Source organism: Protopterus annectens, chromosome 12.part0 (assembly GCF_019279795.1).
Source record: "Protopterus annectens isolate FY-2018-M chromosome 12.part0, PAN1.0, whole genome shotgun sequence".
Taxonomy (NCBI): domain Eukaryota; kingdom Metazoa; phylum Chordata; order Ceratodontiformes; family Protopteridae; genus Protopterus; species Protopterus annectens.
Genome location: NC_056746.1, coordinates 64,948,831 through 64,963,599, shown reverse-complemented (window position 1 = coordinate 64,963,599; position 14,769 = coordinate 64,948,831).

Below are 14,769 nucleotides of genomic sequence, written 5' to 3'. Positions count from 1 at the left end.
AATCCCACCCCCTGCTACCTTTCAGTCTCATGCAATAGCAGTTGCACACCTCTGTGCAGAGGTTATCATTTCAGTGGGCATGTGGCACACTTGCTCATAAGTCCATCCATGGCTGCCCATGGAATTTATGTTTGCAATGATCTGCTGCCATAGTCTCAGCCTCTCTGATATATTTGGATGACCCCTTCAGAGAAGAAAAGCCCCATGTTAATGGACTGCATCAACAATTACTGTATTCTTAGCCTCACTCAAGGGGGAGGGGTCTGTGCCTCAATGACATTTTCAGTCCTAATAGACAACAGAATAATAATACACACAAGTATCACATAACTACAACGTAATTATTACCAGATAAAACGGGTCTTTATTAGAACACCGAAGTCTTAAAACTTTGAATGTTCTAATATCGACCCCTATTCAGCAAACGCTTACAATATCAAACATGCAGAACAGCAAATGTTTTCCCATGGAAAAAAAAATTGCTGTTCCAAAACACATACAACACAAGCACACCAAAACAACAGCAATCCACACACATACACTTAAAACCCTACATCTTACCCTACACTAAACTGTACATACACTACTATCTATCCACTTACCTTATCCCAAACCCTAACCCTAAGGTCTGTCACTATCGCACACTCACCTCACCCACACCCTAACCCTATCTCACCTACCCCACCCTAACCCTAATGTCCGTCACAATCGCACACTTACCTGACCCGTGCCCTAACCCTAACTTACCTAACACATGCCCTAACCTTCACGTCCACACAATCGTACACTTACCTGAACCTGACCGGTAACTTCCAACCACAGTGCTGAAAATAGTGAAGCGACAGAAACGGCCAACCAAATTCTTTCCCTAGGAAAAAATTCAGTGTTCTGCAGCTTCGCTGTTTTCAGTGTTTGCTGAATAGGGGTCAATATTAGAACATTTGATGTTCTAATATAGACCCGATAAAACAATTAAGGTAGGCAGTCAGTAGTACCCACGAGAAAAAACATAAAACATTCTCCAAATGTGAAATACTAACAACAGGCAGGACGTAAAATAAGGAGAGTGAGAAAAAGCAACATATCCTTGTATGTCTCATAGCAGTATCTCATCTGTGCCCCTCTAAAAGAACAGTCCATTCTAGTTTGTGGCATAACAGTAACTTCTTTTTACTCCCCCCACCTACTAAAGAGCAGGCACATGAACCATTTTGCTCATAAAACACATTTGAAATGCTAAACATGCATTCAGAGGACCTGTCCACAAAATATGTATAACACAGCTTACTATTTTTATGTATTGTCAATCATTTGTACCTCTGAAATGGTTTGACAAATATGGCCATGCCATCAGTAAACTTCTAAAAAATGCACAAATAACAATGTAAAAGGCTTTGCTTCACATTATTTATTAATATATTCCAGCATATGCATTATGTAGGTAACAAAATTAGAGCATACCTGCTGGAGTTCAATACACCTCTGTAATGATAGCTTTATAAATATTTTGCTTTTCTGAACATGTAGCAAGTATCCTCACCATCAGATTGGCTAGTGACAACTTTTTCTTTTTATAATGGAGTAGATTATTAATGGATTATATCTGTCAAGGTTGTTCTTCAGAGTTGAACTGCATGCTAATAAACCAACCATGTAGACTCCATGCTGTTTTTTTCCTGTGGATTTCAAAGGTAGTGGAGTACAGACACACAAAGTCTACATAGACAAAATGTTTGGAGATGCTGCTGCTGCTTAACTCCATTTGTATGTGCTACAGACTGCAGGCAATACTGCTGCTGCTACCAACAGGCCTAGGCTGAGATGGAGAAAAGTTTTCAAGCCACATTTAACTTATCATAACATGGACAACATGGACATTGTAGAGTGCTACATGGTGGACAGAGACACTATGTAGGAACCCTGTGACTTCTGCCGGCTTCAACTCAGAGCCACAGCCTTTATCTCCCCATATATTTGCTGTGTACTGCTTGCACCATAGTCATCTCTGAACTAACACTGTGGCAACTGCTGCATTTACAAGGTAAGTTATGAACATGTACTGTATTGTATAATAATATTATGACATGTCCTGGTATTTCATCACTTGGTACAGTAAGCAACTACAAGGTAGGAGATTAGTACAGAAACGAATGTAACATGTGACATTAGAGAGGTTTTTGACTTGTATGTGTCCATTAGCAAATAGTAGGCCTCAGGCCTCAATGACTCACACATTGATACTCATCCAAAGTAATGATGATCACTGCATGCCCTCAATTTAGCACCATATGTTTCTAATGGGAAATCATAACCCAGAGAAGTTAGAAAGTAATGAGACACCTAGCAGTTTCCAGCTTCATCACCCTCACAAGATTAAACAGGCAGGATGCAAAACAAGGAGAGTAACAAGTGTGACATATCCTTGTTTGTACCATAACAGTAGCTTAGCCTGAGTCCACCCCTTAAACATTATACCCTTGCATGTGCCATGGCAGGAACCCACCTTTGCTCTCCACCCCTTAAACAGCAGTTTTTGCTTGTTTGTGCCATCTAACCTTCCATTTATTTGATGGCAACTGCATATCATAGTTATTACTGAAACTAAATAGACACAAAAATATCTGTATTATTGCCCTATATATCTCCCCTGCAAATAATATCTCCATCCTCGAAGACATTCTCCAATGGGCTTCTACTAAAGTTAACTACGAAACATACATCTTAGGTGATGTAAATATCGACTGGAATAAAATTAACTCTCTCTCCCCCTCCCTTGCCATCAACCTTTATAACTTCACTCAAACAATCCAGCATATAACTAGACCCAATAAAACTAATCCCCCAGGTTCCTCTATTGACTGGGTCCTAGTCTCCAATCCAAACAAAATCACTAATTCTGGAACAATTCCAGACATCATTAGTGACCACCTCCCAGACTTCATTCATCGCACTACCAACTCTTCCCCTCACCAACATCAATACATCCTAACTCGTAATCTTAGTAACTTCAACCCCACAACCTTCTCAAACCTATTCAAACAAATGAACTGGCAAGACCTTAGAACTCTCCCTCTTGATGCTGCTATCAACTACTTCAACTCTGTTTTTTTAGATACACTTAACTCTCTCACCCCTATCAGAAATAAAAGGGTAAAAATAAATACCGCTCATTGGTTATCTAAACATACTAAACAAATTATGCATCAAAGGGATAATCTATGGAAGCTGCTCCAAAACAATAAACTGCCCAACACCTTGCTCCAATATAAGCAATTACGTAACCAAGTAAAACAACTAATTACCAAGGACAAAAAAATCCTATTACTCCAACCTCCAATCTAACAATAACAATAACCCCAACAAATTCTGGAACTCTATAAACTCTCTCCTTAATCCCGGTTCCAAAAATAATCCCTGTCCTGACCCAAATAAATCTTACCAAGAACTATGCTCAGAATTTAACTCTTTCTTCTTACAAACAATATCTGACCTAACTAAGACCTTCCCTACCAATATCCCTTCTGTTCCCCTTTATTCTCCTTCCAATTCCTCCAATAACCCTCCCCTTAGATTTGAGCTCAAACCTGTCTCTACTAACTTCATAAAAAAACTTCTATCTAAACTTAAACCCTGCTCTAATGCCCCTGACAATATTCCCTCCTCCTTTCTAAAATGTGCTGCAGATGGGATAGCACTCCCAATCAGCATCATCATTAACAGATCTATTAACGAATCTTATGTCCCCAAATTATGGCGCTTAGCTTATATCCTTCCACTGCACAAAGAAGGCAAGAACACCAACATCTCAAACTTTCGCCCTATTGCTCTACTCTCACCTATCTCTAAAATCTTAGAAAAATGTGTCCACTCCCAACTTATGCCTTTTCTAACCAAGGACCATCTTCTAACACCTACCCAACATGGCTTTCATTCTGGTCATAGCACTATTACTGCTCTATTATCCTACTTAGAAACTATGAATCAAGCCCGAGACACAGGTCACCTGGTCTCTACTGTCTTGCTTGATCTCTCTAAAGCCTTTGACACTGTTTCTCATAATCATCTTCTCCTTCAACTATTAAACCTGCATCTATCTCCTAATTCTCTATCCTGGTTCTCTAGCTACTTATATGATAGGTCTCAGGCAGTCAAATGGAAAAACTCCATCTCCTCCTTCCTACCCACCTCAACATGTGTCCATGTCCATCCTGGGACCCATGCTCTTTAATATTTTTATTAATAACTTTCATTCTGCTTTCCCCAATGCCAAAATTATTCAATACGCAGACGATTCAACCGTAGTCTGCTCTGCCTCAAACATCTCTGAACTGCTTCTCAAAACCCAAGCTGCCTTCTCAACCACTGAAAACTGGATGCACAAAAACCACCTCTCCCTTAATGCTAACAAATCCAAAATTCTCCTATTCTCCCCTAGAAAATCTTACTCCTTCGATAAAGACACTTTCAAAGTCCTTAGCAACTCTAAATCCACTATTGAAGTTGTTCCCTCTGCAAAACACCTCGGTAGTACAGTTGACAGATTCCTAAAGTTCGACATACACATTCAACAAAATATTAAAAAAAAAACATCAAAAACTAGGCATGCTATACAGGAATAATCGCTTTCTCTCTCTCACCACCAGGCACACTCTGGACACTACCTACCTTTTGCCCTCCTTACTTTATGGAGCCCCTCTCTTAACCAACTTGTCATACTCTATCACCTCCAAACTAGAAAGCTGCTATAACAAAATCTCTAAATTTGCCTCCAACTGTAAAAACTCCACCCATCATTGCCTTTCCCTTCAATCCCTAAATTGGCTAGAACTACCAAACTACCTAACCTATCTGCAGCTCACAACAGCACACAAACTTATATTTCAGCCATCGAACTGTCCTGCTCTAGCTAATATCCTTTCTTCCTACACCCCTAAGAGATCTCTCAGATCTGAACATCAAAATCTGATTGCTATCTACAAACCTAAAAGTCCTGCTGGCCAACTTCTCCTCTCTTTCACTATCGGTAAGGCTTGGAACTCTCTCCCTTCCTCTCTAAGAACAATATCAAACATTGAAAATTTCAAAACTCAGCTTTTCAAACATCTGTCCACTAAGTGGAAATGCTCCTGCTTTCACCCTACCTAAAACTATTCAAAAACTCACCAATATCCTACCTAGAGTGTAAAAAGGTGAGGCAGTCCTTTAGTCTGCCCCAACTAAAAACTATCCAAGAACATATTCATACCACATGGAGTGCTCCATTGCACTCAAAATGTCCCAACGACTTATCCTCATACCCCTTCATGTAAATATTGTAAATAGATTCCTTAACTCTTTTCTCTATGTGCTTATATAATGCATTTTCTCAAACTACTCTATAAGAATACCTTTACAAATGTATAACCTTCTAAGAATGTGTTTATGTGCTCAAATAATGCATTGTCTTAAATTACCCTATAAGAACAGCTTATAATTGTATAACCTTTTAGAATAACCTTAGTGAAGTTGTAGTTGACTTTGTTGTAACAATGAATGTTCCTATTGTACAAACTGGTCACCTCAATGTATCATTCATATTTTATATTTCTGTATTTTGTATTTGTACATTTGGAGCTTTTCTCCCCGGGCCTCCACTGAAAATGGGTCCTCAGGGCCCAGTGGACTTCCCCGGTAATCAAACTGGAAATAAATAAATAATAAATAAATAAATAAATATCCTCACACATTTTAAGTAAATGATAGACAGGCTTGCTTACTGCATGTCTCTGAGTACTGGTCAGATAACTGATGAATGACCAAGAAACACAGAAAGGTAGGACAGAACTCTGTATTTGCAAAGAATAATCTTGCAGGTTGTGTGATCACTAAGTGTACTACATCCAAATATATTAAATAGAATACATTTACAAATAACAGGTCATGTCTTTATATCAGTGCATGTTTAGTTGCAGTTGGATGTGTGAGGAATTATGTCATGTCTTTGCTGCAAAGCTGTTTGTGGGGTAAAGATGGATAAGTCCCCCTCCTGTTTTCTGATTGTGCATTGCAGTGATAGTTGGGATCCAGACCTATGTAGTCATATCTCATGTGTACTAGCATTTTCTACAGTGGATGTCAAAGACTGTGTTTCCGCATTTCAACTAATTTTTAATTTTTTACATTTTATTTCTTTTTTGGGGGGGCAATGTTTGCACGATGCACCACTTAATACAAATGGCCTTGGCTATGCACATTTCATTTGCTAGTAGAGGGCAGTGCACAAACCAGACAATTGGGCCAATCAGGTAGCAGACAGGAGCCAAACAGCCACAAATATACACCAGATACATTCAATTAATACTATTGACCATCGTACAAATAGATTTTCTGACAGTGTGCAGTCTCACACAATGTGTTTCCACAAAGGTAAGAGATGTGCAACACTTTCAAATATTGCAAAACAAGAAAGTGTAAACTCCCAGTAAGAACAATACCTGCAATTGGCAGGAAAACATCATTCTACATTGGTCTTGATCTGTGATAGGTATGGCAGGCATTCCTGTAGAGTTTTTGAGATTCTGTGCTCAAAGATGGGGTGTCCAGGAGTCCAAAGTGTTTGTTGAACTCCTAGTGAATGAACATGAGCTCAAGCTTTTGTAGAGGGACTATCGTAACTCAGAGTACAAGGCACAGGCATGGAATACTCTGGCTCATGCTCTGACCAGTCCTACAAGTATTCTCCATGCTGGTGAATAATGTAGGAATCACTACTGAGACCTCTGGATGAGGAAGAAGGATACCCTCAACCACTAGATCGAGGAATGTAGAAATGGGGCACCCCACACATGTACAAGTATCACTTACACAAACTACTTATAGAAGTTAAAAACTGGATATAGTGAAGATTGGTATGCTTAGTCATATTCTGTTCTGTTATTTTGTTTTCTGCAGCCACCACAGATCAAGAAATAAATGTGTGAACCCATGCCACTAGATTGGCATGGATGCAAGATGCATGCGGTATGTATGCATCCCAACAGTAGAGTTATTTTAGCATTAAAAGATATGATGCATCTATTGGTTAAATATACAGATGTATCAAATTGAGAATTCATTTCTCAACTGTAATAGGAAAGTATAGATGCCTTACTTTGGAGGTCAAAACAACTGTACAGTATTACAGAGTAGTCATAGGTTGTGCCTTCAACATCCACAGTTCCCAAATATACAATACTGTTAAGTTTTCATTGATATTGCAATGTAACATCAGAGCTCTAAAGTACTGTCATCACTGACCTGCTGAAAACTGTAATCGGCATAACTGGTACATGCATATATGCAATGTATGCACACATCAGGATTACTTGATGCAATCTCTAGTATATTGTTCATCTCTGAAGAGCTGGGTAGCCTTGACAGTAAACAAGGTATTTGTTAGGAGTAGGTAGTCTTAAAAGCAAAGGTCCATCTCTGATCCCAACCCTATACATACATACATATATATATATATATATATATATATATATATATATATATATATATACCCTTTATATAAAAACAAAAATGAAAAAAAGAGAGAGAGAAAAGGGTTGGGGTAAGAGAAAAAAGGGAGAACATTAGTAACTTTATATGTGACATACAAAGCACTGATACAATTATTGGACTCTATTTTGTTACCTTTACTTTTAACACTACAAACTCCTAGCAAGTTTCTTCTTTTTAAGACTACCAAGTTCATAACAGAGGCACACTACAGTACAGATGGCAGCAACCAGTCCTTGATGTGTGCATATATTCCAGGCCTTAACCTGGTCTGTGACATCAATATAACTTGTTGGCGGAATAGATTTGTGTCCCAAAGACTCCCTATCAGTGGAATAGACTCCCTCTCCATGTCAAGCAGAGTACCTCTCTAGCCCTCTTTAAGAGGAACCTGAATGAATGGATGGGAAAAAGAAAATACACCCCTGGGATCCCTCCTGTGTCCCTGCTGGACAGGGAAAACAGGGGCTGACTTTGAGGGAACATGAGCAAAATTCTTGGCTAAGCTTATAAGGGCCTCCAGGCCAATAGCCTAGTATCATCCTATGAATGTATGAACCCATGAATATATCTGTGTTCCAGTTATACTGATTACAGTTTAGAGAAGGCCATTTGTACCACTGGTATAGAGGTATGATGTTATATTACAATAATAATGAAAACCTAAGTATTGTATATTTAGGAAGTATGGTTTTTGAACCCACAACCAATGACTGCTCTCAAATACTGTACTGTTTTTGTCCTACAGATTACCATATTACTGCATGCATACTCTTCTTTTACAGTTTAGAAATGCATACTCACTGTTATTTGAGGATATGGTACCATTGCTTTGTGCTACAGACTAAGGTATGCATAGTTTCTTTTACAGTTGAGATATGCATGCTCAGTTTCAGACAACTGTATTAAATACCAACTAAGTGTCCTTAACTTTTAATGCTACTAAAATACTATACAAATTATTATTATTAAAATAATATTTAGACGGTACTGTTTTGATGCATACATACCACATGCTTCCCGCATCCTTATCCAACATGAGGCATGGGACCGGACATTTGAGGCTCGCTCTGCAGCAGCTGTGGAGAAAACAGAACACCATTATGAATACTAGTCTTGATTATATTGAGGTTTTATCTCTTACACTTACACAATGAAATTGATACTTACACATCTGTGGGGTGTCCCCGATACTAAATTCCCCAATCCAATGGTTGGGGGTATCCTGCTTCCTCCTCCTCTGGTCATTGTATCATATCTGCATTGCTGTCCAGTGTGGGGGATACCTGTAGCACTGGTTAAAGTCCTGGCAATATTATTCCAGGCTTCAGACTGACTTCTATTCTGTGCTTGAATAGTCCCGTTGCAGCAACCGGGGACCATGCTCCTTAACTAGGAGTCCAACAATAACTTTGGAATCCTGGACACCCCACCTCTGCATCCGAAAACATTGCTTCTCATCATGCAAACAAGGTAGATGAGGGTGTGCACTGACAGGCAAAGTGTTTGTGCAATGTTAAGCAATGTGCAACAGTGGCAAGCAATCTAAATTCAAGATTATTAGGTATACAAGCACTTGTGTAAATGTGCTAGTCAAATGAACCATGTCCATGGTTCATCTAGGAAAGTTGAGAAAACAGTTCTGCATATTGCACTTTATTGCTATAATATGCAATCTCACAACAGTAAAGCAAAATTTGCAAAACATATACTAGAACCCTGGACACTCTGCAGTCTACACCCGCACTTAACATGTGCTGCCACAGGATTAGTGACATGATATTCCCTATCTTAGTGGTTATTGTAAAGTCCTCCCTGTTAATCATAGCACAATGCTGCTTACTGTATTAGTATGATAGGCAATATTATTAATTGATAGCATCCGGTTTATGTCTGTGGCTGTCTGAGTCCTGACCACAACCTGGGTAGTCCATTCCAACAGTTTGTATACTGCTGCACTAGATGACACCAGATGAGCACAGCTAAACATGTTTATGCCAAGCAGCTCATCATGCAAGCACTGGCCTCAAAATAAATAAATAAATAAATAAAATAAAAAATATAACAAATAGGAGATTGTGCAGATTTTTGAAGAATGGCCATATGTTTGCATCACATTTTTGGACATTTCCTTGTAAAACCTGTGGTTTACTGGGAAATCACTGAAGATTGAAGTCAATACAGAATGACATACATTTCAGTTTCATACTTCATATCCTTCAGAACATGCATGTTAACACAAATCCTTTTATTCTATCTACTTTATACAGTTATCTGTCCAATATAGTAAATCTATCCCGATTTTTGCCCTTTTCCCCCATTAGTTGAATGTTTGTCTGGATTTCTTGCACTGAAAGGTAGAGTGGTATGATACACATTCTCTGTGTACAGATTTCACAGCCAGCAACATTGGCGAGAGCCACAAAACCTTGCTTAAAAGCACTGCACATTATTAATATTCATGGCACAATGCCATGCGATGAGCCAGTATCAAGTATGCAGAAACATTCAATGTAGGCTCTGCGCAGAGCCTACACTGCGTTTATTGAATCCTGATGTTCTTCTTTTACTGCTGTTCAGAGTGCTGTAATAAAGTGCACCTGTACCTCTCTAAAATGCACTAATGGTGGCATTCCAAATTACATGTCTCTGTTTGCTCATTGGGCAGTGGACTGTCATTCACCAATAAGAAACACTGCTAGTTCAAAGTGCACTTTACTAAAACATACATAAATGATTAACACAGCAAAAGAAAAATATATTAGTAGTAACAAATGTCAGGGAATGATGAAAATACAGGACTGGATTTGAACCCTCAATTTAGTGCAGTGACACCCCACACTAACTTGCATTTCTTATCCCTCTTTTAGACCAAGACAGGCTTAGAGAAATAATCAGAAAATATACATATCATAGAGATCTGACTTTGAAGGCCATCAAATTACAGGTGCAGCAGTAGAAACATCAGGAAATGTTTCTTTTTCATTTCCTTGAACATGTCCTGATGAATGTGATACTGACAAATAATGTAGGTTAATAATAGCCCACACCATATTAATGTAAGATTGCCAACACTGCCATCTGTTTCCTCTCTTTACTTTCTTAGTATCTTCAACTCCTCTCAGCTTAAATGCAGAATTGCAACATCATGGCCATTAAATTGCAGCTTTGTTTCAATGTGTGATATAGCTGATTAGCAATTCAGACAGAGTTTAAGCAGAAGATGGACAGTGTGCTATTATTACAAGAATATCAGGGTTGCTAAGGTTGTTCTCATAGCTCTCAAGGTGGTTCCACTTCTTATTATAAGTCTACTCTGCACTTCAGAGAGAAGGTTGACAGGGTGGCCTAATGGTTAAGGTGTTTACCTTACAATCACATGGTGCAGGGTTTGAGCCTCACAAGGGATAACTGGTTAGGCTTAAAATGGCTCACAAGGGCAGTTAGCCTAGTACTAATCTATAAAAGAGTCTGTTCCATATTGTTTGTTATAGTCATAGTAATACACTTGCAAACCATTAGCAGCTAACAAATGTTGCTGTTCTTCTATATAGTTTTAGGGTCTGTGCATGCAATTGTGTACCTACTTACACTATGTTAACATCCCATACACCAAGTGATTTTTTTCTTTTTCTTTTTTTTTTTTAGGAATGATTTCATTCATACCTCATTTACATCTTTACAGTGTTCAGTGGGCTGAATCTACCCTATATAAAAGGTAATGGTGTAGTAATGGAAGTTGAAGGAGAAAAACTGGACAGAGACCATTACTGCTAGTTTCTTGGAAGAGATCTTTCTGCATATTACTGCACTATTTCATGACATATGTTTGTCCTCTTTGTAAAATGCATACATCTTCCTATTTTCATGTTTTGACTTTATGTCAAAATGCAATAGAAAAAAAAGAATTTTGATCTGTATGCATTTTTTTGCAGTCACTGTTATACAGCACACATGTCAGTTCTTGCTGTGCTTTCCAAGACAGTCAATAAATAGCATGGTTACATTGCAGTATTATGTTACCATCTGTTCTTGGAATTTTACCAGTTAATGCAGACAAGTGTGTAGTGCATCATCTTCAAAGGGTTAAGCATGTGTAGCTAACAGAGGTGTTAGGCTTCTCAGATGTCCTGTGGTGAACTCCACAACAGTGGAGAGACCAAAGGAAATTGTCCAGTTTGAATTTTAATTCTTATCTAGTTATTGATAATCCTGCCTTCCAGTCATCAGTTATACAACTTCTGTCCTCTTTACAGAAATGTTAACAGAATGGATGTAATGCTAATTTATTTCAGTGTTTCTTCATTTGGGGGGGACTCCCTTAGCTTGTGTCTAGCTTGAAATGAACATTGTATGTTCAATTGATTTGTGTTGAGGATTGGTACTCAGATTTTCTTTGAGGAGAATGATTTCTGTGTGTGCTACAAATGTGCTTTGTCTTTTTTCTGTCTCATGTCATACAGGATTATGGCACTCACACCATCTGCTCCATGCAAACCACCATTCAGTGATACAGTGAATGAGGTCATCACTGAAGCCTTACTGGATCCTTCCTGCTTGACAGAGGCAGAGGTGAGATGTCTACCAGGAAAAAGTGTATGGCAGCATGTGGCTGCTGAAATGCAGTGGGCAGCCATGAAAGAAACTATAATCAGGTGCAGCACCATGCCATTGACATGATTACTGTGGCATGCAAGCGGACAGCTGTGGTAGCAAGACAACAGATGACTATGGGGGTGGGTGTCCTGCTATGGAATATGGAACCACCACCCACTGAAAATGAGCATTTTCTGTACGCTCTATGGGATCCAGAAAGCTCAGCAGATGGCTCTCATACATTTCTTGATGCTGGTGCTGATGTGGATAACAGACCAAGCATATGCCAAGAAGAAATTCAGGTATGCTATAAATAAAGCTTTACTGCCATTCTAGACATCTGTATGTGGTAATACTTCTACATTTGTAAACATTGAAATGTGTGCCTTAGAGGTGACAAGAATCCAACAGAGATTGTGTTGGGAGGATGGTCAGTCTGATTGATTCTGACATATTTCTTAAGGGGAATATGGGTAGAGCATTATTCCGCTGTCCTTGAATCATTTGCATTGTGATGCTTAGTAGCCTTCTTTCCACTACCTTCCCGTTTTTCCATGGGCATCAGAATTACCATATGAAAGACCACCTGCATGGTAAGCAGAAATGTTCTTTGATTATTAATGACCATTAGTTAAATGTAAGTCTGGGGAGAGAGTAAAAGTACTGCATTCTTTTAACATCTGACATTTTTTAACATGAGTGTTTGGAACACAGTTGGGATCATTTCCACTCACTAATTCTCTCCTTCTTGTATTTGTTGCCTATTATCCCAGGTGATCCTGACAGTGGCAATGCAGAACGTATACCAATTGGTGTCAAGAGTATCAGTATCTTCTGATGGTGATGATGGTAATGATATTGAGGCACAGTCAGGGTGTGCAGAGGCTCAGTCTGACACTGAGGTTGTGGCTCACACATCCACTGGCCTTATTTCAGACACAGTCAGTATGCCTATGCATGCCCATTCCACTGAGCCCTCAGATATAGGGCAGGTTGAGGGTGACACGGTTAATCGGGGTAATGTAGTTACTCCAGTTGCAGAGCTGCTTGAGTCTGCCTGTAGCCATAATGAGGGAGTGGTACCATTATATAGAAGTGTTGCTAGAGGTGCTCAGAGGAGGACTACTTTCCACTCTCATCCTGATGCTGGTGTGTCATTACATGCCACAAGACGTATATATAGGGCTATCATGGAGGCACAGGCATGTTCCACCAGGGCCTCGAAAAGATTATGCTGGTCCTAAACTTGGCACATTCTGATGTGTGTGACTGTCTCAACCATGTGAGTAACTCATTGGATAGGATGAGTGACTCGCTTGATCTTGATTTTCCAGTATGAATACAGACCATGAATGTGGGGCCTCGCGATCCCTCTGGCTTTTTGGCTTTTAAGCAGGAGGTGTCAGGAAAGTTACCACTGGGATAACTGGCTTGTGGTGGCCAAGCATTCATACTGATGTCTCTTTTTGATCCCTCAATGTCGGCTCTTCCTATTGTTGTGAAGCAGAATTCACCAAGCATTGAATTGTTCACCCACTAATAGGGAACGTGAACCGGGTTTAGACCATCAGGAGACAGGTTAGTTTTACCTCACTAATGATTTGTTGTTGCGATAGTAATCCTGCTCAGTACGAGAGGAGCCACAGGTTCAGACATTTGGTGTATGTGCCTGGCTGAGGAGCCAATGGTGCAAAGCTACCATCTGTGGGATTATGACTGAATACCTCTAAGTCAGAATCCCACCTAAACATAATGATACCGCACTAATGCAGATCTTTAGTTCACCAGAGATAGCTGTCCGCAAAGTTGGCGAGGAGCACCGCTCATCACTGGGTCAGAGCGCAGATGGAAGGGGGCTGCCTCTCTCCAGCAATGCACCACATGTTCCTGGGGATCAAGCAGGGTCTGTGATGGAACATCTGTTGAGGAAGGGCTGACCTCCATGTGTCCATAGAGCCACAACATCCTCTGGTGTTAGCCAACATGGGAGTGCCAGATCCCACTCTCATAGTGGCATTACTTCCACTCATCTGTCAGTGATCGAGGTGTCCACATCTAGACATGGTAGGCCATGGGTTTGTGGCCCTGGATGTAGTAATTAAAAGAGCTCATCCAGCAGACATCACTTACATTAACACCTTCACTCCAGAGGAGCTCAGCAAGTTTGCACTGTAACTAAGCCATTTGTCAGAACCAAATTATGCTCTCACATTTCAAACAAATATTCATATCTCTGAAACATACCTCTCAACTGTACAGATTTTTGCAGAATGCGCAGATTTCTGGCTCATATTTTTGGTCTGTTTCTCATAAAATTTGTGGTTTTCTGGCAAATCATTGGGATGATCTAAGGACTGAAGTGACTAAATAATGACATACATTTGACTTTCAGACTTCAAATCTTTCAGAAAATGTAAGTTAAAAGAAACCCTGTTATTCTAACAACTTTCTAAGCTTATAAGGGCAATATTTAAAATATGCCCCTATTTTTCTGCCTTTGTTGCCCCATTTAATTGAACTTTCTCCAGATTTCTTGTACTAAAAGGTTGAGAGGTATGCTCTGGAACCATAAGGATTATGAAAGAAGCATAAATGGCAAACTCTTCAGCACAAACTAATTTTATAGTGGCAGTATTCTTTAGGTTCTGGGTC